This window comes from Lycorma delicatula, chromosome 2 (genome assembly GCF_047948215.1).
Source record: "Lycorma delicatula isolate Av1 chromosome 2, ASM4794821v1, whole genome shotgun sequence".
NCBI lineage: Eukaryota > Metazoa > Arthropoda > Insecta > Hemiptera > Fulgoridae > Lycorma > Lycorma delicatula.
In genome coordinates, this window is record NC_134456.1 from 236,864,634 (window position 1) to 236,888,719 (window position 24,086).

Genomic DNA, 24,086 nt, shown 5'->3' on the forward strand with positions numbered 1-24,086 from the left:
TTTTGTAATTTACGAAGCTATTTAATTCCTGATTTTTTTCTAATTTTAAAACTTTATTACCGAGACGCTTACCAAGTATTAATCTGATTCCTCTATCCGAACTCGAGATATACATTTTTATATAAAAATAAAAAAATGGCGGACAGGGGCAGAACGAAGGAGAAATTGCCGTTCCTAAGGATATTTTTTGTTTAGTTTTACAAATAGAATCCGAAAAAGTATTGCCAGCCCAGTATTTTAGAAACACTCTGTATACACATACGTAATCATCCCTAATAAAAATACATTTAAAGATGAAATATCTATGAAAATTGAATGTTTGGATTAATCTTATTAAAGAGCTCTTTAAATTTTAAATATTTTCGTTGAAGGATAAATCATATAAGACAGGTGAGGACATTTAATTTTTAAATACCTGCTATTTCTACAACGTAATAATTAATTTACCTCTGCTTAGCCATCTGACATCGGTATGTAGTAATAATTCAGGTTGGCCTTCATCGAGCTGCAGTTGGAAGAGACGCCGTTTGAGGAAACTTCCTCGAATTGAATTAACAATTTTAAACGGTATGTCCATTACCTCTTTTGTGTTTAGTCTCTTGCTAGCTTACACTTGCTGGCGAATTATGCAGCGACAGCTGAAAAAGGCTGGGAATTCATCTTCATTTTGACGTATAAATCCAATTCTGCAACCTATCATTGCAGTTGCGCCATCCGTTGTTATCGAGATTAATTTAAAAAGTGGTACTTTCAAATCCCTGAGCAAGTTTTTAAAGGCTTTGAATATGTCTACACCTCTAATCCTTTCCTTCAAAGAAATCATGCCCGACAATTCTTCTTTAGATGTAAAATCCTTAAAAACCATACGAACGAAAACAAGTAATTGTGCTGTATCACTTATATGTCGATTCATCACACCGAAGGGGAAAACAAGAACATCTATTAATATCATTATATAACCGCTCTTTTACATTCCCACTCGTCCTTTCAATTCGTCGCATCACTGTATTTCGAGACGATTGTAGATCTTGAATTGCAGCAACAATTTCACTCTTGTTTTTAAAATCGTTAAAAGTGAATCTGACATTTCAAAAAAAATTTCCTTTACAAATTCACCGTCGGAAAATGGCTTACATTTTTTTGATAAGAGATGCTTACTTTGAATGATGCAGTAGTTACTGCTTGTGACTTCAATCTTGGCTTTTTAAAAAAGCTTTGTTGATTTGTTAATCGAGTTTTAAGATCCTAACTTTATGTTTTATCAGTTCAAAATTTGGTGGATAATCTGTTTGATACTTGTTATGCAAAGCTAAAAAGTGTCTCTCTAGATTACCCTTTTTAGCAATGGCTACCGAGGTAAGGCATATTAAACGATAACATTTATCATTCACCATTGAAAAAAGTAATCGAGTTCCCATTCGTCATTGAAGCGATAAGTTTTCGATTTTTTCGGTTTACTACTCGTGTCCATGGGTATACTAGAATGCAAAGAAATATGACGATTTAAAAAATAAACATCGAATTAAATATTTTCCTAGAAAATTCAAAAACTGATGAACTGCGGCAATTATCTCCTTTACATTGAGAGAAATAATAACAATACTGCATATTACGATCGGGGATAGCGATACAAGTATATTAAAATCTAATATTGATATATTTAAATTTACAAGAAGTATGTTAAAGTTACAATATATTTATTACGGTTTACAATACCGACTTAGAATTATTTTATTCCTAATTTATTTGTAATACCGTTCCTTATTTTTCTGTCAGTGTAATGACCGCAGTTTAGAGATCTGTTGCCGAGAAAGCTCACTTATCAAGTAAATACATAGGTAAGAAAAGCAATTTAATTTCAAACAAAAAAAAGGTAACTTATATTTTAAACAGAAGAAAAATTGAAACTCAACGTGGTCACCGAGGGTAAATAATATTGATTAATAATAATACTGTTAATACAAAAGTAAAGAAGCTACCGTATGACACTACCAAATATTCAACCTAACTGACTGTGTTCTTCGACTAGTCGAGTCGTAACTGTTGCGTCCGGTGACAAATGTAACACATAAGTCAAAATGTATTGCTGGGTGGGCGGAGATCACCGTGTCAGGCTGTCAGAATTCTAGGAATTTATGACCTTGAATTCTCAGAATGCGTTAAACTATTGCTAGAAAGTTTTGTCTTCTACAATCGCCTCAAAGTCTATGGTACACGGAATTCCACCTCGCGATCGACCGGTCGATCGCGATCGATTTGTTGGCCACCCCTGCTATAGATATAACACAGACGGTATATTTATTAGGATTGTGTAGTTATTTTTGTTGATTTTTTCTCATCGCGTGGAATAATTATTACTTATTTTCTCTTAAATTTAATCCGATAACAAAAAGTAGGAAAGAATTCCTATGCTGTAAAACGCAAAAAAAAAAATAATAAATAAATTTAGCACAACTTACAATAGCTTTACGTACTTATCGACCTGTAAAATTAAAATTTTAGAGTAAATATTTTTAATATTAGTAAAAAGTAATAAGTGTAACATTAAAAATAGTCATATTGATTCGATTAATTAAATAATTTACTCCATTTATCAGAATAGAACGTAATTTTACATTATATGGATCACGTCGGAAGTCATAATCGGGCTGTTCTATGAACACACAAACAAAATTGTTACTCTCAAGTTTACGCTTAAGTGTAATGATGAAAGGTCGATGTTAAAGGATCTAAACCGATGAAAAACCTTGATCGATTTGTTGTACTCTACGCAAATAGATAAACAAAATAATGATATGAAATATTATCGATGGAATACCGTGTAGGTTATATTTAAATATAAGGTAGAGTGCCTTTCATTCTCCTGTAATCTTGATTTTTTACCGTCATCAGACGTCATTGTTGGGCGGTACTGTATTACCGATTTTAGTAGATCCGTTTAGCGATAGAAACGCAAACGTCTACACAGAATTCAGTATATCGTGCAAAATTACTAAAGATTTACACAAGAAATTGTTAAATTAATACGTTATTATTCTTTCGTAAATGTGTATTTGGAATTTTAAATTTAATCGCCCTTCTCTTCTCATTACTTTCATTGTATTTCTATTATTTAGATAATGACGTCCGATTCGATGAAATAATAATAATATTTATCTGTCTGTTTACGTTGTGGCGATACATTTGCGTACAACAGTACACGATTGTACGGAGCGGCAATTAATGCCGAACAGCGTGATTCATTTACGTCCAGGTAGTGGTACATTACTGTTTTAACATTTCACGCGCGTTTAGCACGTGCAAACAAATTTTAATTTATATAAAGAAAAAATCACCGTACTGCAAACCGATAAACGAATAAAAAAAATATATTCCGTGTTGCAGGGTATGTCATCCACATTTTTTTTTTATTCTTGAGCGAGAATAAATAGAATTCTTCTTAAAAAAAGGTTTGTTTTAAAAACAAAACAAAATGCTGTCGCCACCGCCGCTCCGTTCCACTTTAGTTAATACGACACCGAACGCCGCCGATCGCACCGTGTTCCCTACTGGGACGGCGGGAACATCATTTATCTACTCGTATCGCCCGGTGGGACGGGATGCGGTTTATGTACTACGACCTAGTGCACGGGTTAATCTCGTAGTTTAGTTAGGTTATTTGTTTGTAGCGAGAGAATACTCTCGTACGATATACCGATTAAAAACTGTACGGCACCGGTCATTACGTTTGCTAATACGATAAAATAAATGAACACATTACCGCGTAAATTTATCACGATGTACTGCACTTATCATTTTCAATCTTGATTATTTAAAATTTAGTTTATATAAAACAAAAAAAATAAATAAAAGTTTTATGTATTATTTTAGCTCGAAATACTATTTTTTCGTAAAAAACGGGATTAACACATTTCCAATTTCAAAAATTCACCGTTTAAAAAATATGCATTGTCAAAGTTTTGAACCGATCATTCTTGTAAATAATCATTTATTTAGATCATTTGCTTCATTTTACCCCCTTCCCCATCAACGATTAACTGTTGTTACGAGTTTTCTGTGATGCTAGATAACAAGCGATTTCAATTAAGTTATTTATTTTTATTTTTCAGTTAAATTTGATCTGATACGGATTATTAGGCTAATTAAAAAATAAACTGAAAACGGTATTGTTTTATCACCGCGTAAGGTTGTACGTGGAATATGGAAAGGGGTATTTTGTAGCGAATGAAAAGCTGTTATACGGCTAAAGCCGCGTTCCGGGAAAATCCTACAGCAGCGGGTTATTTCTGATGCACGGCAAATACACACGATTAATTAAAAATATTTATCGTTAAATTTAATTAAATGATTCTACCTAAAGCGCGCGGACACCGTATTTAATTCGCGCGAGTGTGACGATACTAGTGGCTACGGTCTGTACTAATGTAATTTCACAACTTACGCGGAACAAACCTCGCTTCTACGGTCGGCAGACCGGATTACTTTTTTTACATTTGTTGTCTATAAATGTTACCGTTTACTAAATGGAATTACAGTATCTCAATTACTATATAGCATATGATTATTATCACAGTTATATTGATCGAAACAATCCTAGGTTTTAAAAATAATATTTGTGTTTTGAGTTTAGGGACGGTTAACATTAGGCTGGTTTGTAGCATTAGTTCTTTTATACCAGTCGATTTTAAGTCCTGTCAAAATGAGCTACCGTAGTTATGTCTATGACAGATTAGATGCTGCTTTTGCACCAGTCACTTGGTGTCTGTTCTTCTCGTGGATTATATTTTGTGCACACACTGGTAATGGAGATAAGCCCTGAGTACTATGTTACTAAAACTTTGAATTTATATCGATAACAGGCAAAATACTAATCGGTAATAATATATGATGTAATATTTATAATGACTCATGGGTTGGATAAAATTGGTTAGAATAGACTTTCATTCGATATAATATACTCGTACTTCAAATATGTAATGAGCAAAAAATACATTTTTTTGAATTTGTGATTCACTACTAATTATTACCTTAAATCTTTCATTTAATGGTTATTTATAATTTTTAATGACCTAATTCTTCATTTAGTACATCTAAATTTAAATTTAAAAATTGCCCACTAAGATAACAGTTTTTGTATACTAGAAAAATTAGAATACAAAGAATACATATATAATCTATATTAATTAGGATATGAGAGAATTTTTATAATATAAATTTTGTTTAGAGAATGATTTTTTTTTTTTATTCTCCATTACGCTTTAGCTTTATGATTATTCCATTAACTTTAATATTTGTATCATCAACAGGATATAAGTCACACTAAACCTAAACAAACCGTATTATTTTAAACTAATATTAAGATATAAGATTTATTTTAACTAACAAAATAATGATAAACATCATTATGAGTCAACAGATGGAAAAGTGTTAGTATTTACTGTACTTACTATTTTACATGCGTACATATAATTATGATAAAAATAGTTAAGTCATCTTAACAGAGCAATCAATGAACTGAATTTTATACTACTAGAAAGAAAATGATACTTGTTCAATTACCAATGAATCCAGCAAGATGGATCAACTAATTTGTTTATTTCTATGGAGTTATGGTGTTGTAAAGTGTTTGGTTAGGGCAGTAGACGGACATTGACATAAGAAATACACCTTTTCAAGATTGAAATCAACTGGCTAGTTAGTATTGTTTTAAACCTTTATTTTAATACTAATGTATGGTCTGCTCATTCATCATATTATGATTGAACATACCATGTACATCTTTTAACACTGAATTACTCTGTAGGTGCTTGAAACACTATGCACTTTCGCTGTGTGATTATCACTAAAAAATATAATTACAATTTTCAAGTCATTAATTGAAACAATTGTACTAGTATATGTTAAACAAAGAAGCATTATTTTTAAATATTAGTATTAATTTTACACTTATTAGCTCTTCAATAGAGTTGATTGGGTGTATTGGTTTTGGGAAAGAATAATTTTTTTAAATTCAGTTTTTGTATCGGTGGGAATTTCTTTTAAACGGTTGTGTAATTTGTTAAAAATGGTAACTGAAGGCATTACAATTCTTAGAAGCCAAGATTTTGAGTTGTGTTACATGAAAATATTCTAATAGCACCAGTGTAATGGATCAAGGTTTCTTCCGATTAAGAAGAAAGAAAAAATAAAGAAGAATATAGAAAAAACCAAAGAGGATTCTTTTCATAGAATAATGGGTTCGTTTAACAATTTGTTCTTTATAATACAAACAATGGCACTAAGAATTATAGAAAAACATAAGAGTGCAGACAATGAAAATTATTACACTTCAGTAATTAAAGAAACAAGTCGGATACTGGTTCTGCAGGCCAGGGATATAAATACTAACAGGGACCGGTTGGAATAGTCAAAGGTTTTGCGAGGCCATGTTCAGTGCAATTGTGATAACAGTGAGTAGTTTTACAAGCCTGAGTTCGACTTGGTTGTGATGACAGTGATATCAGTAAGTGTATGGTAACAACGAGTGAGGAGTACATCACAAGTGTTTCTGTGTGGACAGTGGGTGAATACACAAAGTTGTTCGGTGAGTTAGTAAACGGTAGTTGAAGTGACAGTATTATATTTATTCATAAAGTGTATTATTTCTTTTATAAACAGTAAAAGAAATAATACTTGCAAAAATTAAATTGTATTTATAAGAAATTTTTATGTTTGTTAGTCTTTCAGTATCCTTGTCAAACTGCGAACATGTGACAATATTTTTTTGTTCGCTTTAACAGTTGCAGTTATTCTTTTTTTTTCAAAATTAATTGTGATTTATTCTTTGTTTTTGTTTTAGTAAAGGTAACACTTAAATAATTATAAATATAATGAAAAATTAGATTTTTTAACTTATTAAACATCTGGCAAAATGACTTATGTTTTACAGGTACCAAACAGCAATCTGACTCTTGAAATTCATTCTATCTTTTCGTGAGATAACTAAGAATTGTTATATTCCAGATAGGAACATTTTTAGGTACAATAGATAATAATGATAAATACAGAGTCTCAAGCCAGCGGCAGGCTTTCTTTTAATTATGAATATGCTGGACATTATATCCACACAACAAACTTAGATTATTTACAGAAATATTACAGAATCCTTAATATTAATTCAAACACTAAACAATATCCAAAACTTCATATGTACATCCCATCTTCAAACCACATGTTTCTAGACATGTGTATCTGTTGCAGATAACAACCTACAACTGAACAGAGTACCTTAGCCGATTCTCCAAAAACTCTAAAAAGTAAAATACTGTAAGAAAATCAATAAAGAATGGTCAGGTTGTATTGATCTGAATAAATGTAAAATATAGCAGAGAGGATAGAAAAAGTTAGAGAACTGTTGTAACCTAAAAACTAAGAACAATAAGATCAACTGCTTTATTATTATTATTGGAGATGAGAGATGAAAATCTTTGGGAGTGTCCTCTACAAGTTGATTGGTCTCCACTCTACTAACTCCAGTTTAGTTAGTGGATCAGTAGCTGAGACTTAGTACTGGGTTGAGTGAAGGAGGAATGGTCATTCGGTCCTTTTGGCTATAGTACTCAAGGGAACTTCCTGCTCCTACTTGATTTAAATCTGAAAGGTAGGTTTTTGATTTTAATTTTGAAAGCTTCGTTCAGCTTAAATAGTTTGTGTAGCATTAATGTGATGATTGTTTTCAGGTTTCTTGTGTAAAAGTTTCTTTTGGAAAGGATTTTTAGTTTGCACAAGACTTTCATACACATTCTATCTCACACAGTTTCCAGTATTTTTCTACTATGTCGGTCAAGTCAGGACACCAATGTTTTATTCTTTCTTTCTAATAGTAAGTTAACTAATTTAATTCATCCTAATAGTAAGTTAACTTTATATTTTAATAATTAAATTAACATATAAACCATAACATATAACGTATAATAATATGTTATTATATATCTTGTGTAGAAAATAAAAACTGTAACATGCGTGTTATTTTTATTTTTTATAATTTTTAACAGCCACTATTTTGGAACAAAAAAAAATTAAGAAGAATTGTTATACATAAATCAGTCTGCGTAGTAGTAAGGAACATTGCTGTAAAATTTCACAATAATCAGAAAATGTGTTTAGCCAAAATAGCATCACAAATACCTAAACAGATGAAATGCCATAAGGTTGAGTTAAAAGAGGAACTCACTTCACTTATTGGAAATGATTTCCAATCCATTGAATGCGGACAGTATTTTGTAGTACTCTTTCCTACCCAGAGATTTGATGAGTCGAATCGTTTAATTACCCCATAACATACAGAAAATTGGTTTCCTTATTTTGGTGTACTTGAATATTTCAATACACCTTATTTGGTCTCTCATGAGTTTGGTAGCATCAATTCAGCCGTGTCAATTTTTAATCATTTGGATTTATATCTCTGGATTGTGAGACCAAGAAGTGAGATTAAAAACCGATGACAGAATTGTGGCCAGAAGACACTATCTGAGATATATTAAAATTTACAAACCTCACTGGACCTTTATCTGTTTACTTCTTTTTTTTACTGAAAGGCAAGCGTTGAGACTGTGTCACCTTATTATACTGTTTTAATAATAACAGGTTAATAATAATACTGACATAATAATAATAATAAACCCAACTACTATATTAATGAAAGAAGGTAAGGAAAGTTGATCGACCGAGAAACTGCAAAGGAAACTATAAAGGTTTTTTCAGTTCTGTATAAAATATAAACCGGTAACTGCAAAATACCATTTTAAAAAATTATGAAAAATGATAATATATAAGTGAGAAAAGGATGAACATTTAGATAGATCTCAGAATCAGGAAATGGAGTGATAATTGTATCTAGTGACAGACATGGATCCTAATTATAATTTAATTATGATTATAAATAGATTAATATTAAAGAAATTCAAGTAGAAACTATGACCAAAGAGATGGGACATAGATAAATAAAAAAAGAACTATGTACAGACAAAATCTGAATAAATCACAGAAACGATAGAAATTACTACAGAAGGAATTACTATAAAAATATTAATATATAACCTTAATAATGGAAATAATTAAGGAGAGAGAAGACGCAACGGGTAGAAAGAATACATGGAGAATTAATTTGCACAAATGTTAATAAAATTGGACTTAAAAATTAAACTAATTAATTTAGAAAAGTTTACATTTAGACAATTCTAATAATAATTTTTAAGATGAATTATAAACAAAAGAAAAATTATGAGCAAACTATAATACAAATATTTGCATATAAATAACAAAATAAAAATAACACTGTAGAAAACATACTAGAATGTTTTGGTTAAAAATAAATCAACTATAGCTTGTGAGTGAGTAAGTGAGTAAGCGTGAGGTGTGTGTGTGTGTGTGTGCTTGTGTCTTAGGTGCCATAACCACGTGATTGTAGGTGATGTAAAACAAAACACCCTAAAATGATACAGTCATTTTCAGAATAACAGTTGCCCTTTGCAGGCTTACTAAGGAAAATGAAGAGTGAACTGATTTCTTACTGTCTTTTTAGTAAGCCAAATATAACACTGCTTATCAGCACGCCAAAACCATTGGAATGCAATTGATATTCAGCCCTACCGATGATGCTTTCATTTTGTTCACCACAAGGACCGGCTTTATAATTATTACTTTCAGAGAGAGCAACTTTGATTACTACTACTTGTACTTCAGTTGTACAGATAGATCATGAATTAACACACCTCTTTTGTGAGAACAATGTTTTATATTGAATACAGCGATTCCACTTTGAAGGGAATACTGTACCTTGTAAATGTAATAGTACCATTTTACAAAGCGATAGACAACAAATAATGAAATTAATTTATGTGAAATTTAAAAATTACGAATAATGATTGAAACAGTGAATATAATCACTAGAAATCTGGTTCTTTTCAGATAAAAGGCAGTTTTCAGAATAATTTAATAATTATTAAAATGTTATCAAATTTTCTAATGTTACACATCGTTCATAATTTTTTTTTCAAAAATGATAAACAGATTAACACTCCATGAGGATAACAAATTACTAGCATTGAGGATAATATAAAAATTATTAAATAAGTTGATATTTTAGAAAAATATTATATTTAATTACACCTGTATAGATAAATAAAAAAAACACAGGTGGAGTTTTGTAATTAAAACAGTTTGGAAAATTCAATTAAATTATTTGCTCGAAGTAATGTTTACTTTAATAATAGTTATTATTGTATAGTTATATTCCTTTATGATACCCACAGTAATCTTTAAATACCTGTTAATTCTATCTTCATCTTTGTGTTCAAGGCAAAAAACAATGATGCTTCAAAATCTAACAGATTTTAAAAAATCTTGTAAAAATGTAAAATAAAAAATCTTAAACCTCGCAAAATATTCACAAACTAATTTTTGTGAGATACAACAGAAACATCTAACACGTTTCAGGAATGTAAGACTAATTAAAAAGAACAATATTTGCAGTCCATTGTATTTTAATGCGTTTAAAAATAATTAAAATAACAAAAACGACTAAGTTTTTCACAGAATTATTTGATGAACACAGATGAATATAGAAATATTTCTTAGGACGAATAATGGGAGTTTAAGGGGAAAAAATTCATTGTATTTCATTAGCATAGTAACAAAATTAAATATAAAAACATTAATTGTTGACCTTATAAACTTAATTCATTATACCCGTTCTTTTACCCGTATTGAATTTCCAAAGAATGTTTTTTTCCTTATTGTTATCTAAATAAATAAGCAGATCAATATTGATGAAAATTATTTTCTTTTATGTTTCTACCGTTCTTCATAACCGGTTGAAAATGATGGTGAATGAAACAAAATTGTAAATTAAATAAAAACCTTACATACATATTTGTTATATTGTAAATATACTAGAACTCAAAAATAATATTTCATCATAAAAAGGTATTTGTAAATTTAATTTCTGTTTATTGTTAATGAGTAGAAGACATATGTTGAAACCAAAGAATTTGATAAATGTTGTTTCATAAGAGAGTGCAAATTGTATTTTAAAATTCATTACGTGATAAGTTTGGATACAACAAGCAAACAAAAATAATGACATTTATTTTAAACTACATTAAAATAATATATATAAGAAATCCTTACCTCGATCAACAACGAGGGTCATTTGTTTAAAATAAGCAATGTATAAATATAATAATAACAGTAGTTAAACATGAGTGAACACAGACATGAGGATCCAAACTGAACTGGCAATCAACCCGAGATGACCGCTGGATTCCATACCGTCACATACGTAATTTCTCTGTCACCCCCACCCCTGCAACAACTGTAACTTCGACCGTCATAGGAAAATTATGAAAATAGCACACCGTCTAAACTGTGCACTAAACATACACAGCACTGTTTCATCTCGCATAACAAGCGACCGACCGACACCTACAGTTATATTAATTTAATATTAATTTTTTTAAACATTTGATAACTTATAATTATAACAAATAATTGAAACCAAATTTTAAAACGTACATATACGTTTTAGTGTATGTAAGTTTTAGTAACTAATCAGAAAAACACAACCGGATCATTTGCTTTAATACAGATGATAAAAAAATATTAATGAATAGTACATAAGGGGATTATGATATAAAACTATTATTTCCAAATTTACCTCATAAGTCGACCACCGTATTTCACAGTACAACCCAGCACATCTATAATACAATAGAGATGTATTATAACATTAGAGATGTAAGGGCAATAACAATAGAGATAATAAATTTAGTAGTTAGAGATAATACTACATTAGTCGCTACTACTAATGTAGCGACTCGATTTGGTCGCTACAAAGTTCAATTTTTCTAATGTAAATTTTTTTTAATAAGTTCAAATCTGAGTCTTCGTTAAACGCGATTTTTTTCAGCATTTTAATAATTTGTTTTCTCTCAGATTTGTCACCGCTTTTAAATCACATAATGTTTGAGATATAGAGGTCCCAAAAATCGACGTTTTAATAAACAATAATCTCAAATTATATTTAATTGCAATCATAATTAACCTCTGAATCTTCTAACACGAAAATCTCTCAAATAATTCGAATACTATAACAAGCAATAATTTATGTAAATTTTACGGATAAATAAAATATCTAAGTCCGCTTAACCGAGAGGTCGGATGTGTAAAATCAGTGATTATTTTACAAACTGTATTAAACGTAAAAATTAAAATAAAAAGTTATTAAGTATGTTTTTTTTTAGTTTTAAGACTACTACATAAAAATACAAATATCATATAAGTTCATTAATAATACTGTCAAATGGAGAATATAACATCGATTTCAAATATTTTAGAAATTTTTTTATATTTTTTTTATATTTTTTTTTTATTAATAATAGTAAAATATAATATACTGATTCGTTAATAAAAAAAAAAAAAAAAAAAAAAAAAAAAAATTTTACCGTAAAAATTAAAAATTTTTTTCATCTCTTACCTCATAGCTTGGAAGGTTTATTCTATGTAAATGCTTAAAAAAGTCAAATACGCAATGCAGTGATTTACCTGATGCCTAACTTGGCTGGCAAGGGGCGAAGAGGGAAGGAAAATTCAGCTTAATTGGCAACATAGCGCACCTGTCAGTCACTAATGTTGATCTATTTCTTATTAAGATTAATATTAAGATTCTCCGTATATTAACCGACGCAAACGGGTGTCAAATAATTTTTAAGTAATTTTCAGTTTCAGTAAATATTATTATCTCTTAATAAATAATATATTAAATTATTTATTTGTATACTCACACACGCGCGCACAATTTTCAATTTTAATTATATACAAATACTGAAATATACTTTTCTATATAAATATAATTTTTTTCTCAGTCAAAATCTGTTATATCAAAACCTTTGCTGTATCAAATTTTACTAGATAATAAAAATATATTTTTTTTAAACTATTAATTCGAAAATTAAAATTAATTAATGCAGATTAATAAGAACTTAATAGTAAAAAAAAACCTAACAGTATAAAAAAAAAGATGGCTTCTTTTTAAAAACAGTAGTAAAAATATTACAACTGTATAAGTTTGTACGTATTGGCGACTGAGAGAGGAGGGAGAGTACAGAGAGAATCTGGTTCGTGTCGAAATTCATCAAACAACTGCGTATGTCAAAATGTGTGTTATGTTGATGAAAAATTTATTTGTTTATAATATTATTAGCCGTTTCCATTGTATTAAACGATGTAGAAAAAATAAACAAATCTTACATAACAATAATATTAGCTTACATTTTCTTTCTGATAATTTATTAATCTATTAAAAGTGTTATTAACGAATAACGTTGTCATACAGTAAATAATGCTTTATTTCTTTTCTGTAAGTGTGTTATTGTTTTAAAAATCGTATCGAATTTTTATTATTTGTATTTATCGTATTAGATGTATTTTACGTGAATCTAGAAAACCGTTTAGAAAATAATTCTACGTGTAAACTAGGTAAGTTCTTTCAAATAATAATATTTGTAATAAGAAATATAGTACACAAATAATGTGATTACTGGTTAACAATTATCGGCAGAAATTATGGGAATTTAATGAACTAACGTTTGCACATTTTGTTTTGGCCAAAATCATTAGTTTTAGGTTAGCCAAATATATTTTTATTCTTGTTATTTTAATTAAAATTAAGTACAAATTACTTTATAAAAATATGTAACTAAAATAATTTGATTTCAAGTAAGTACCGATACACTATAAGAGGGGTTTTGCTGAATCTTTTGTAGACTAAACGTTTTATTTACGTATTATTTCTATTTAAATGTGCTTTACTTAATTATTTCGGGTATCAATAGTCTATTGAAGTTCTGTTTTTTTGTTTAGATTTACGTTAATAACAAAACCTTTTGCCTGTGTCTACATTTGGTGATTAATAAATTAGCTATCTATTTTAGAAAGATAAATTGCCTTTGTTCAGTATGAAATTTTTTTTTTATTGATACTATCAAAAAGTAATGTATGAAATTTATTCTGTTTGTTCAGATTTTAAGTTATACTTCGTTCTTACATAGTAATGAGCTATTTTAACATAGTACAAAACATTTAACTGTGTTTCATTTTATAATATACTATATAAAAATACTATTTTTATTTATTTATTTTTTTACAAAATACCAAATTGGTTTGTTAAGCAATATAAATTGTAAATTAATCATTAGCTGACCGTGATATGAAATAACTTTTTTTTTAAATTTTACTGATGAATATCTCTTTAGATGGACCTAATTTAAGCAGGGATATGACTTATATTAAGAATTTTAACAAATTAACTGAAATTTAAGCCTGGTACTTACAAATAACCGTTGGGCTCTGAGATGCTATAAGGTCATATCACTCGGCCAACTTATAAGGACTAAGAAATTTTCTTTACATGTAGTGGATATTAGCTTACTAAATAGTATTATAATTTTCTTTAAACATAATATGTTATGTTACACACACAATTTTGTAAATGAAATGTATACTATTTGAACATTCCTTGCAAATTTTCCCCATTTCCGACAATGTTAAACGAGATTGAGGCTTCCAAATACTCCTTCAGATACATATCGAAAAAAGCAGTTTTCGGGATTTTTTAATAGGTGTAACGACTTACAGTACAAATGAAATTTTTCTAAAATATTTGTTTTATAAAGGTTATAAAAAAGATAATATTTTCTATAAAAGTAATGATGTTTATTAATTAGACAATCCATTTAGCGATCGTAATGAACATTTTGAATCGGTATATCGATATTTAAAATATATATTCGTCTTTTGTGAAGACAGGAAACTAATTCATTTCTTATTCTATATTCCCTAGTTAACCTGAAAAAAGGATTTTTTATTGAAATTTTTTTTGTATTTGTTCGGTCAAGAGTTTTGTATATACATAAAATTATTGATGAACAAGTATAGAACTGTAAGATATATGTAGTCTAAAATTCTTTTTATAATTACACTGCCGCTTGTGCTAAAAAAAAAATCAGTTAAAACTGACAGTAGTTAAAACAAAGACACAAACGCTATTGTATGTAACCAATTCAAGGACAAGTATATAAAAAACTATGTAACAGAAAGGCTTGTTGTACATGACACTGTTCGTGTCGGCAAGAGAGAGAATAATCATTTATTTTAAAATTAATATTTGTTTTTGTTTTATTTGTAAAAGCGTTTATAATCGTTGAAATCAGTTTATATATTTAAAATAAAGTAACAAAAGAATCTGAATTACGTCGCTAAATTTTTTTAACTAAAGTTTTTAATTTATCGACTTTGAATATTTTTATATTTTTTTTTTTACAATTAAATTTTTTAAATATTTTTGTCAAAATGGATTTTACACAGTTAAAATGAATATAACGATTTTAAAAATCGTTTATGTTTATATATGGAGTAAATTTAACGTTTAACTGCAATTTTTATTTATTTTTTCTCTTAAATTCACAGTTCAGTAAGAACGAACCCGTCTGTAATGCACTATTTTCAAAACTAAGTGTTTTATTACGGTAGAAAATAATGTAAAATAAAAAAGTTAATTAACTTTATTTTAAATAAAGGTTAGATTTAGCAATAAAAATGCATCTTGCATTCCTATTTTAATAAAAAATATTCAATTATAGATTAGGAAAAAATATACTAACATCCTATAAGAATTAATTAACAAACACTGATTTTAACTATTGTACCCGTATCGTGCTAATGAAAAATTTGAGTTACAATAAATTACGAAAAAAGAAGTAATAATGTAAATTATAATACAACAACAGATTAGAGTAAAAAAATAAAATAAAAATTCAATCGAGTTAAAGTATGTATGCTTTTTTACCATCAGATTACATTTTAAAAACAGATTTGCATTTTGTAATCTGACCAGGTAATCGACCGGGTTAGTCTAGTGGTGAACGCGTCTTCCCAAATCAGCTGATTTAAAAGTCGGGAGTACCAGCGTTTAAGTCCTACTAAAGGTATTTATTTTTATACAGATTTGAATACTAGATCGCGGATACCGGTGTTCTTTGGCGGTCGGGTTCTTTAACGTCTCTAACCTCGTGAATTCATCAATGATTACCGATTTATCTTCCGAGTGATGCACGCCTCGCATGACCATTTCATGTTTCAAGTTTATATGTAAAATTACATAATGTTTTCACGTTATAATATTACATATTTCAATATCAACCGGCAGAACTTTTACCGTGTGGCCAGATTTCATTGTTGTCAGTTTATATTTAATAACATTACAATTAGGAAATAATTGTGAAAGACAATTTTTCAATTCGGTTATCGCATTAACGCCTGTTACAAAAATAGGTTCAGGTTTTAATAATTCTGCACGTCTACCTATGTTGTCAGCAGTGTTTTCAAGAAGAATAAATTTATTTGATGTAGAATAGCAAAAGTAGATACGCGATATTAGGTTCAGTATAATTTGTACGTTGGCGTTTTTTTTGCCGCTGGAATTTCATCCTTCTGCCGACTAACATTTTCGTTTTGTATGCGAAATATTAGTATTGCTTGTCGGGAAGGGTTTGCACTAAAATCCGTAATATCGCTTTCACTCTCTGCTCCTGAAAAGTCACTCGTGTTATCGATAATGTCGTTACTAATTAAATTACGCCGCGGCTATTGAGGGGTCCCTATCGGAACACTTTAGAAGCCGCGTATTCTATTACCTTGTAGGTTATTGTTTACATGCGATGATTCGCTGTTGCTAGGAATAACAGCTTGTAGACGGTCCGTAGCAACGCTCAATAGATGGTTATGTCGCTTATTTAAAAACGACACCGAATAAAAATATTCCTTCTTGAGACAGTACTAAGATAATAATAAACAATATAGTATATAGATAATATAGTCTACGATATAATTCCTAGTGATATTCGGTATAAAATAAATTTTCACTAGACTCGTCTGTCTTACACAAAAAAACTGATGTTGCACTAAAACTGATAAAAGCCTTAGCCCGGAAAGTAAAAGTAATATTTTAAACTTGTATGAAACTTCGTATAGGCTTCTTTTCCAGTTTTTCGGGAACTTTTTTTAAGCTTATCTGTCTAGGATATAAATCAGTAAGCGGTTTACGTACTTTACCTTTATATTTTAAACTCCTACAGCAGGATATATCGCTATAGTCGGAAAAGCAAAAGACGAATAAACATTCATAAATTGTCATTTTGTACAATTCTTTGGTATACTTTATAAAAAGATTCCCCTGTAAAAACAAATATAAAGCAAAAAACTTGTTTGAGTTCGTCGAGATTCTTTTTCAATACTTTTTTTGACTTTTGGGCTTATTTTTAGGTTACATATTTTTCAGTTTAATTATGCGGACTCATCTTGGTTTAATGAAAGTCTTTTTTTGGAGAGAGGGCTTTTTTAAAATTGAATGTTTTTGTTTTCGTTACTGAACGTAGTTTTACTGCCAAAATAATTTATATTCTCTATAAAATACCATTACAACTTTTCCTTTTTGGAAATCTTTTGCAAAAAAATTACGATTTGTGGTTATTCGCAAGTGTGTGATTATCGGATTAGTCGTGAATTACTGACGATAATAGCCCACGCAGACTGTTTTTCCTTAAATAAACAAAAATTATAAATAAATAAACCTTCCACAATCAGTTACAATGTACACGTTCCTTTTCACTTCAATTTTCAAGTTTGTTAAATTAATTTTGTTGCAGAGGCTGGTGTATGTTTTTTTCTGATTCGGTACAAAAATAAGTCGGATTTAACATTACCAGTAGTGTTAGTACTATACAAAAAATAACTAAATCGTTCAGAAAAATTAGTTAAACAAAATACTTGGAAAACCACATCTATATTCAAAAACGGCTTAGAATACGTTTACTTATCCGGTAAAGCTAAACATTAAAGTAGAATTTTTTATTATTTATATTATTAAATTTCATACGAATTAATTTACATACGTAATGTCACTGCGTAAACGGAGTAAAGGATGAGTATCTCTAATAAATCAAGTGCGTATTTATTTTAATCAAAGTCGATGAAGTTGTATTAAGATAAATTTTACGCTTTAAAAAATTTTACTTTTGCCTAAAAAAAAGATTTATTCTAGAGCTGTTCATCGTAAAAGAGTAATAATTCTGAAGAAAAAAGAAACGGTGTATAATATTTATAAGAATGAAATTAATTCCTTATATCTCTTTTAATCGTATTTACTTAAACAGAAATACGTAGAATAATTCGTAAAATTATTTATTTATTCCCTGAGCTAATCGGTCGTAGAAAAGATATGTTTATAAAAAACCGTTCGTTTTAAAGTAATAATGTAAATCGATGTTTTGTCTAAAAGATTTTTCTCGATCGACATATTTGTTTGACAGGTTAAACAACCGATCAAGAAGTGACAATGGACGAGTCAACTTGATGCGCGTGCGCAAGTGTATTTGTACATTGTACGCGCAGCCTGTATGCTAAACCGTTCCCTCCATTATACATGTTAGTAAAAGCAGCGTGCGTTGTTGTGGTTAGAAATGTTAAAAAACGCTTCTATTGCTGGAAGATATATGTTTATAAATTTTGTGTGCGGTTTTGTATTTTAAACGGTAGTTATAGATATTAAATTGTTACTTGTGTCGATATGTAGGGAATGTTACGTAAATACGCGTTAAAATTACGTTGTACGTGTCATTTTGTTTTTATTATTTTAATAATTAACTATAACGTTCGTAAAATACGATATCGGTTATAAACAATGACTGCTATACCGGCTTTCTGTTTTAATTGAAATTACGAAGTAGTTAATGTGCGCCGAAACCGATTTTCTATACTTATCTACACTAATATTAAGGTAATATTTTAAATATTTAATCAACTGAACAGAGTGATTGTTTGTTAGATCATGTTTGTAACAAATGGATATGTGTGTTGTATTTTTTCGTTATTAGAAGTACTAAAAATCTATTAAATGTTAACTACATTGGGATGTCAAATGTTTCCGGACGTATTCAGACGCTGACATCCACACCAGTTAATTTAAATAGGCGATTTAAAACATTTTAAATAGAGCTTTCTTTCATCAGGAAATGTGTTTTTATCGATCTTTGTTTTTATCGGGTTTTTTTAGAAGCTTTGGCAATTCTTACAGCGCATAAAGCATTCGTAAACTTATGCCTATCTTAAACGAATTACAGAATTAACGGCTGAAAACTTTCAGCCGCTGAAATCAAGCTTGAATTATGACGTAATGATGTTTGTTTTTACTCTTAAAAATCATTACTATTTTCTTTGCCTATCTCAATTTTTATAACTTAATGCAGGGTAGGCTGCGTAATTTTCATATCGTAGTGAAATCGCACAGTTGTACTCGCCTGGATATTTTAAGCCTAAACCGTTAAATTTCTATAAATTTATCGATCTTAAGAGCCCCGTATACGTTAGCATATGCGACTCCCTCCGGCGAAACAAGTGCATTTCATCCTCCAATAACTACGGTCTCTTCAGGGGCATTCCTGCTAGACTGAAAGGCACTAGCACCGGCAGGCCTTATGACCATTTTTTTCTCAGAAATGTGCTTGTGTCTGTGTGTATGTGTGTGTGAGACTTGTGTATTATAATTGCTATTAGGGTTACGAATTTATTTATTATTTACAAAAATAGCTTATCTTACTAGCAACATATCGATGTAATGAAAGACATAATAAATTATGTTATACTGCATACAAAAAAAAAAAGAAGTTATTTGTGATTATAAATACGTCACTTTTACTTGATGTCTATAAATATCTTTTCTGATGGCATTGGTAAACATGTAACACATAACTATTCGTAATGAATAACACTATACAGTAAAAACTGTTTTTTGTCGACCTGAATAGCCTTTTAAGTAGTAGGAATTTTTATAAAACGTTTTCTGAATCTCTTTCACTTTGTTACTAATCTGTGATTTATGACACGGGTTTTTCATCATATTTTGCCCAATTTTCAACCGATTTGCTCGTAAGTATTATTTTTAAAACCAGCAAACTATGTTTCATAAACACAAAGCAAAAAAAAAAATTCGCTAATAGAAGACGCGGTAGAAATGCGCAAAAAATCTGCAATTAAATTATCGTAATTTTTGTACTGTTTCAATTTTTTGTTGTTACAGGCATAAAAAATATCCAATCGTAACGGGTTTTTTTGGTCAAAATCTGTTAAATCTCTTTAATATACTGTAATTTTTTTTAATTTTTTTCAAAAGAGGGTAGCATAAGACTATGAAGGGAGGTAATCAGATACCAACATATTTTCGCGGAGCGCTAATCAACCGCGGGTCATTGTGATGGGAAAAGGTAAGATTTTCAAACCATAATTTTTTAATAAAGTATTAAAGCAGTAAACTTCAATCCTTTTTAGATAATTTTTGTAAATCCTGATCCTTTTATTAGGAAATTATTACCGATTGAATTTTTTTTGTAACTTATTACTGCATGTGTTTTTTATTATATCGTACCTATTTTTCGATTAGCTTTATAATTTAATTTACTTTTCTTTCGTCTTTTTATTAAGTATAATTCTTATCAAACATTACAACGATTATCCAGTTACGATAAAACTTTTTTTAAATTTTACAATTATCCAGAATTTTGATTATTCGAATTTGGTTTTGGGCAAATCAGTCGAGATAATCGCCGTTCCATTTGTCTGATATCATCTATATTTTTACTATTTCGTAACCGGTAAAGAAATTATCAATTTGAATATACTTGTGTAATCAAGATTCAGAATTACAATTTAAGGGATTTCAATTTGTTTTTATTCATTAAAATCAATGCGTACATAATGAAAAACAAATTTTTTTTGTAATAATATCTTGTGATAAAAATATGATAGTTGTAATTGTTATAGGCTATAACAAAAAAATAATAAATAACTATACCTTATATTTATTTTAAAATTTCGGTAATTGTTTACAGTTAGGTCCTCACACAACGTATATTCCAAGTTATTCGTTACGATTGAAATTTTTCACCCGAGTTACGTCCCTCGTAAGTTACATAGTACCCTCACTAAAAATGTTATAATTCAACATTGGAGAATATTAATATTTACGTTAAATATTTCCTGAAATGTAACCGATCAAAGTTGAACGCCATTGTGTGTTACTTTTAGCGATAAATTAATAGAACAATATTTAGCATTAATTCGTGTTGGCCAGTACGAAAAGCTTACAAGACATCGATTTAAAAAGAAAAAAAAAATTGTTTGCTAAAATTTCACGTTTAAAAAATTCATTAGGCCGTCTTAATTAACCGAAAGTTACTTTTATTTTGTCTTTTATAATTTAGTTTCTTCTTTTGGTTTTCTATAATGCTCGAATAGTATAATAGGATAACGTACAGCGCAGGGTTCAAGGGGGTGGAGCCCTCCGGGTAGATGAGAATGGCGACCAAAGTAAGCTCTGTGGGTGTCCACGAAGCCGGTCTTCCTGGTAAAACGGGAAAGGCGAACGAAGCGAGCCCTTTCCCAGGTTCTGGCTAGACGGACCGGATAGTTGTTACGGTAGATCAACCGTTTTCCCGTAACTGGAGGAAATTAGGTGGGTACAGCTATCAACATACCGTTTATTCGGCTGGTAAGAACAAACACGTAACGTTCTTACATGCGACAGCGTACTTGTCTATCCTATGAATGAAGATCTTCAGACTTTAAAAAATTTTGTGACCGTAAGCAAAATCGAAACGAACGATAATTTCATCGGTAATGCGCCTCCGGCTAATGCTCTCTTAAACTTTTGAAGAATACCCTAATCGACAAAGAAACGGAATCTCTAATAGAAGTGCCTTACGATGGAATTTTGAAAACGGAATATATTAAATTATAGTTTTGGAAATGTTGGGGGAAGATTAATTAATTAATACAAATGAATATCCGATGACGTCCAGAAAAGCGTTGTTATTTTTACTTCTGTTTTCTACCGCATATCTTTGTGTTATAATGACGCTAAAAAATAAATTTCGTAATAAACTTAACCTCGACGCTTAAAATTAAGTTCAATTGAACCAAATATCTCTGCTTTTTTCAAGCTTGCAGAATCATCTTATTCATTGAATTTTTAATCGGTAATGTAACATTTTTTTGCGTGAAGTAAATAAATATTTTTTTTAATAAACGATTAAAAAAATCGTAATAGGATTTTTTTTTAATAATATATAAATTTATACTTGAAAAAAGATTGTAATTTTTTGTTTCGTTTTCTTTCTGAGATGTAACTTTACGGCTGTCCTAATGACACGTTTCTCTGTACGCACCGTACAGAGAAAGAGAGAGCGGTAGAGGGGGGAAATAAATAAAAACCTTTGTTCTCTTTAACCTTACTGAAACGATTAAGTCGATCGAGTTTTGTTACCGCCCACTTTAAGCGTCTAGATTCGTAACCGTATGTTAACATTAAAAAAGTGTACGGTTTAAATTGTAATTAATTTGCCGATTTACGTGGCAGAGAACTTCTAGGACTTTCTTTCGGGGATCCCGGGTTCGAATCCCGATCGTGCACGGTATTTTTTATACGCTACAAAATTCCATTTCCATAAACGACCTTGAAAAAACTCTTGTGTAAATTAATTCATTACAGTTTTTTTTTTGTCTTCAGTCATTTGACTGGTTTGATGCAGCTCTCCAAGATTCCCTATCTAGTACTAGTCGTTTCATTTCAGTATACCCTCTACATCCTACATCCCCAACAATTTGTTTTACATATTTCAAACGTGGCCTGCCTACACAATTTTTCCCTTCTACCTGTCCTTCCAATATTAAAGCGACTATTCCAGGATGCCTTAGTATGTGGCCTATAAGTCTGTCTCTTCTTTTAACTATATTTTTCCAAATGCTTCTTTCTTCGTCTATTTGCCGCAATACCTCTTCATTTGTCACTTTATCCACCCATCTGATTTTTAACATTCTCCTATAGCACCGCATTTCAAAAGCTTCTAATCTTTTCTTCTCAGATACTCCGATCGTCCAAGTTTCACTTCCATATAAAGCGACACTCCAAACATACACTTTCAAAAATCTTTTCCTGACATTTAAATTAATTTTTGATGTAAACAAATTATATTTCTTACTGAAGGCTCGTTTAGCTTGTGCTATTCGGCATTTTATATCGCTCCTGCTTCGTCCATCTTTAGTAATTTTACTTCCCAAATAACAAAATTCTTCTACCTCCATAATCTTTTCTCCTCCTATTTTCACATTCAGCGGTCCATCTTTGTTATTTCAACTACATTTCATTACTTTTGTTTTGTTCTTGTTTATTTTCACGCGATAGTTCTTGCGTAGGACTTCATCTATGCCGTTCATTGTTTCTTCTAAATCCTTTTTACTCTCGGCTAGAATTACTATATCATCAGCAAATCGTAGCATCTTTATCTTTTCACCTTGTACTGTTACTCCGAATCTAAATTGTTCTTTAACATCATTAACTGCTAGTTCCATGTAAAGATTAAAAAGTAACGGAGATAGGGAACATCCTTGTCGGACTCCCTTTCTTATTAGGGCTTCTTTCTTATGTTCTTCAATTGTTATTGTTGCTGTTTGGTTCCTGTACATGTTAGCAATTGTTCTTCTATCTCTGTATTTGAACCCTAATTTTTTTAAAATGCTGAACATTTTATTCCAATCTACGTTATCGAAAGCCTTTTCTAGGTCTATAAACGCCAAGTATGTTGGTTTGTTTTTCTTTAATCTTCCTTCTACTATTAATCTGAGGCCTAAAATTGCTTCCCTTGTCCCTATACTTTTCCTGAAACCAAATTGGTCTTCTGCTAACACTTCTTCCACTCTCCTCTCAATTCTTCTGTATAAAATTCTAGTTAAGATTTTTGATGCATGACTAGTTAAACTAATTGTTCTGTATTCTTCACATTTATCTGCCGCTGCTTTCTTTGGTATCATAACTATAACACTTTTTTTGAAGTCTGATGGAAATTCCCCATTTTCATAAATATTACACACCAGTTTGTATAATCTATCAATCGCTTCCTTACCTGCACTGCGCAGTAATTCTACAGGTATTCCGTCTATTC

At 29.9% G+C, this 24,086-nt stretch overlaps 1 pseudogene; it reads left to right on the forward strand.

Moving 5' to 3' along the window:
* The first annotated feature begins 13,139 nt into the window (after positions 1-13,139).
* LOC142320094 (gamma-aminobutyric acid receptor alpha-like) overlaps positions 13,140-24,086 on the forward strand; it is a 72,640-nt pseudogene continuing 61,693 nt past the window's right edge.